Raw genomic sequence first — 4,460 nt, 5'->3', positions numbered from 1 at the left:
TGTTTCTTTAAATACTTTGTAAAAGGTTCCCATTCTTCTTTAAAGTCACAGTTGTCCTTATCACGTAGTTTGTATGTCAATTTCACCAATTCTGCATAGTCCATCAGTTTCTCTTGCCATAGTTTTTTAGTAGGGGTTTCTTCATTCTTCCATCCTTGTGCTATTAAGACTCTTGCAACTGTTGTCATGTACATAAAGATATTGTTAAATTTCCTTGGCAAGTCTTTCCCGAAAATCCCTAACAAAAATGCTTCAGGTTTTTTGACAAATGTTAATTGGAACATTTTCTTCAACTCATTATATATCATTTCCCAAAATTTTCTAAATTTACTGCAATCCCACCACATATGGTAAAAAGTCCCTTCTTTTTCCTTACATTTCCAACAGATGTTTGAACTGGTTTTATACGTTTTTCCTATATGTACTGGTGTTGTATATCATCTATACATCATTTTCATATAATTTTCTTTCAACAGAGAACAATCTGTAAATTTTAAATCAGTTTTCCATAATCTTTCCCAGTCTTCAAAGATTATATTGTGATATTGTGACCTATATCCTGTGCCCATTTAATCATTACTGATTTCACCTCTTCATCTTTTGTTTCCCATTCTAACAGACTACTATATCCACCTTTCAGCAGCTTCAACTTCCCTTCTACGACTTCCTTTTGGAATCTGGATGTCGTATAGCTAAATCCTTTCTTGTTATCTTCTTTGTATATTTCATGTAGTTGCCAGTAATGTAACCAACTCTGAAAATGGTAATAACTTAGGTACACTTGTCAATGGTTCTTCTACAGAAAACACCACATCACCCGCAAAGGCTTTTATCTTATAATTCCGTTGGCCCACCCTTATCCCCTTTATGTCAGAATTATTTCTTATCCTCTGCACCAACACCTCTAGGGCTGATATAGATTGAAGCAGTGATAGGGGGCATCCTTGCCTTGTCCCCTTCTATACCTTACATTTTTCCTGTAATGGCATTATTTACAATCAGGTTTGCAGTTGGATCTGTATAAATTGTCTTAATTCCTCTGATGAAAATGAATGACTCCTAATTCCATTTGCCTTCTAATAACCTAATCATAAGTGACCAAAAACAAAAAGAAATCCAATAGGGACTAATCTAAGGTTCTGCACTTTGGCAGGAAGAACCGGCTGCACCAATATAAGATGGGGGATACCTGGTTTGCTAGTAGTACATGGGGAAAGGATCTAGGGGTCTTAGTGGACCACAAGCTTAACATGAGTCAACCCGAGGAGTGATGCAGCAGCAAAAAATGCTCATGCTATTTCAACAACAGAAAAGAAGACAATAATACAATGAAATTCAAAACAGTAACAATTTATTGCATGTTTATTCAAAATCTATTAAAAACTTTCTTTCTTTCTTTCTTTCTTTCTTTCTTTCTTTCTTTCTTTCTTTCTTGTTCTGCCCAATCTCAGTCCATATTTCATGGCTGCTTAAATCGTCTGTCCCCCTCCTGATTCTCAGTGAGTGCCTCTTCTTCTGCCAGTCTTTGGCCAGTTGAGATGTCCAAATAGAGCAGCAATTTCTTCAAGGAGGAAAATCACAACTCCTCAATGATGATGTCATCTGGATGGAAAAGAATAAAAAAGAGAGAAAATCAGTTCAGTCCTCTCCGCTTCTTGTAGCTGGAGTCAGTCTGGGTGCTGCCCTCCCAGGCCAGGTGGGAAAGGCCTGCCAGGCAGGGAGCAGGTCCTGCAGGACTCCCAGCAAAAAGACCTGGGAGGTGTGTCTTGAGCAAACAAGGGACAAGGGAGTTCACTGTCCCCAAGGTGTGGGGCTTACCTTCTTTCAGATTATTCCTGAAACATGTCAGCTCCGGCCGAATTACTGTGTTCTGCAGAGGAAAGACAAATCTGAGTCAGATGACACTATTACCCCACCCTGGATGGGTGTAAGAGAAGCAGCCCCACCCAGGAAGGATGGAAACAGCCAAAGAACTGAATATAGGAAGGCAAAATACTTACTCTGAGGTTTGGGAATCTTCATGAAAGGGCCAGCAGCAGGGATATACTGCTGGCCGCTAATTTCCTTTGATCTTCACTCCCCAAAAGGGCGTAATATCAGAGGTTCTGCTGGATAAAAGAAATGGGACAGTTAGTTGGGTAAGGGATAGGTGGGCAACCCTAAAACCACTCCTGGTGCTATCAGGATACTTACGGTAAGCAACTGGAGAAGGGTGCTAGTATTGGGGGCTTCTAGGAGGAGACCCCCCAGCAGGCTCTGGAATGGCCTCTTCAGTTCCTGTGGGAAAAGAGAGAAGAAAGGTTGAGTGCTGCTGGGTTAAATTTTGTAAGAGTATGGGAAGAAGAAAGAGCTGTGCAAAGAGAACTTAACACAGAGGACATACCTCTTTGTCCTCCTCTGCACTCCCCACTGCCTCTGTTGTTCTATGGAGGATCACACTCACCACAGAGGGACTGAAGTGGGGTCTCATAAAACTGGAGAGAGAAAGGGAAGGAGTTAGACACTACCTCCTCCAAGTCTCCATTGTCCCCTTCTCCCTTCTGCCTGACTTGCCCACCCAAAGCTCCCCCCGGAGTTCTGCCCCCTGCAGCCCCGCCCAGTCCAATGATCCCACTCACCTCAAAGACCCCACTCACCTCAACTGCAGGAGGGCCTAGAAGGCCAGGGCCAGGCTCAAGGGGTGATCCCTGAAGTACTCCAAGTGGTCGAGGATGTCCTGGAAGAGAGCAGAGGAGGAAAGTCAGCTCCTTCCAGGAGTCTCCAGAAGACGGCTCCAACGCCAAACGCCAGCCCCTCTCTGCCCCTCCCTCCCCATGGGGGTCCCTCACACCACCCATCACTCACCAGAATGGCTTTGGCCATCTCCTGCTTGGAGTACTTCAGGGTTCAGAGCCCCCTGAGCCGAGCTGCCTGGCAGTCCTGGATGATGCCCAGGAGATAAAGCTGATCTTTGTCTAGCAGCTAAAAGGCAAAAGTCAGGCTGTCAGTTCCTTGTGGGGGGAGTCCTACTACAGGAGAAGGACATCCCAGGCCTTGGGGGCCAATCCTGACCTCCTGCCCCCAGAACATGGTTCCCCAGGTAAGGTGCCCCTCCCACTGACAATTGCCCCCTGCCTTGCCCCACAGCCCAGCCCCCTGCTTCCTCCAACAGACCCCACAAAATGGGATGGTTGTGGGGGGGTTTCCAGATGCTGTTGCTGATAGGCGGGTTGGATCCAGCCGTCTGGCTCTGTGTATCTTTTTACTAGATGCCCCCCCCCAGCCTATTCCTGCCCTCCTCTGTCCCCAAATGGAGGGCCACTTGGTCACCTGACCCTGCAGGCTGCTCCAGGACTTCCAAGGGGGCCATCTTGTTGCAGATGATATGGCGTCTTAAGCACCTGAACCTAGAAAAGACAAGCAGAGAGAGCGACTCAGAAGCTGGCAGCCCCAATTCATGTGTGTGTGTGTGAGAGAGAGAGGAGGGGCATCTGGCCCAATTCCTGCCATCTCTCTGCAGTTCTGCGACCTAAAAGAGCATCGCCAGAGCTGGAAAGAGGCAGCCCAGAGCACGAATGGCTGGCAGAGAGAGAAAGGAGGCCCCAAGTGCCATGGGTTCAAGAGCTCCAGCCCAAAGGAAAGACAAGCATTGCCAGCTGTTAAAGGGCTGCTCTGCCTCGTCTTCTTAGGAGCATCTCCACCCCCATTGTTCAGCTCCACCCCCACCCTACTGTGGTACAGCTCTGAGGTCTTTCTGGCAATTCCCTAACTGTGAGAAGTGAGCTTACAGGGAAGCAGGCAGAGGGCCTTCTCTGTAGTGGTGCCCGCCCTGTGGAACACCCTCCCATCAGCTTTCAAGGAAATAAAAAAACTATCTGACTTTTAGAAGACATCTGAAGGCAGAGGTGTAGGAAGGGGGATGTGGTGGGTGCGGGTCGCTCTGGGTGTCATCACTGAGGGGGGTGACAAAATGGCAAAAATATGTGTGTGTGTTTTAAAAAAACCCTCCCCCAAGTTAAGGTACGCCACACCATGCCACTCTTACCTGGGCAGCTGCCTCAGAGTGGAAGTCACTGGTGGCAGCACTTCTTCGATTGCAGCAGGAAAAGGAGGAAGGAAAGTGATCCCTCCCTGAATACCTCTGTTTGTTTCACCACTATGTGCTTGTCCTCTTCCTCTGGACCCAAATTACATGCAGGGCTTGATGGAGATGAAGTTGGAAGCAAATCCTGTCACTGGTCCTCCCACTTAAAAGATGGCAGCAAAACGTAGGCAGCATACATTTAAAGCACATTGCTTCTCCCTGAGGATTCTTGGAACTGCAGTTTACCATTCAAAAAGCTACAGTTCCAGCCCACTTAACAGACTTAACAGACTACATTTCCCATGATTCTTAGGGTAAAGTCATGACATTTACATTTATGGCATTTACCTCACAAAGGGGTTTAGGAGCAAGGCGATGGGTGTCCATGTTTGGCATT

The 4,460-nt window shown here is 46.7% G+C and overlaps 1 long non-coding RNA gene across 2 annotated transcripts; it reads right to left on the bottom strand.

The window, feature by feature from the left end:
- Window positions 1-1,389: 1,389 nt before the first annotated feature.
- On the bottom strand, window positions 1,390-2,979 carry LOC309340867. Of its 2 annotated transcripts, XR_014156136.1 has the most exons (6): window positions 2,637-2,979; window positions 2,384-2,474; window positions 2,194-2,277; window positions 2,001-2,105; window positions 1,819-1,870; window positions 1,390-1,602 (listed from the first exon to the last, which is right to left on the bottom strand). It is a non-coding gene; the product is annotated as an uncharacterized lncRNA (long non-coding RNA). The 2 variants fall into 2 exon arrangements; XR_014156135.1 differs by having other exon boundaries at window positions 2,001-2,277.
- Between the last annotated feature and the right edge of the window lie 1,481 nt (window positions 2,980-4,460).

This window comes from Podarcis erhardii (genome assembly GCF_964252035.2).
Source record: "Podarcis erhardii genome assembly, chromosome: 4".
Lineage (NCBI taxonomy): Eukaryota > Metazoa > Chordata > Lepidosauria > Squamata > Lacertidae > Podarcis > Podarcis erhardii.
Note: the sequence above shows the minus strand (reverse complement) of the source record. Positions and strands in the feature narration are given on the sequence as shown.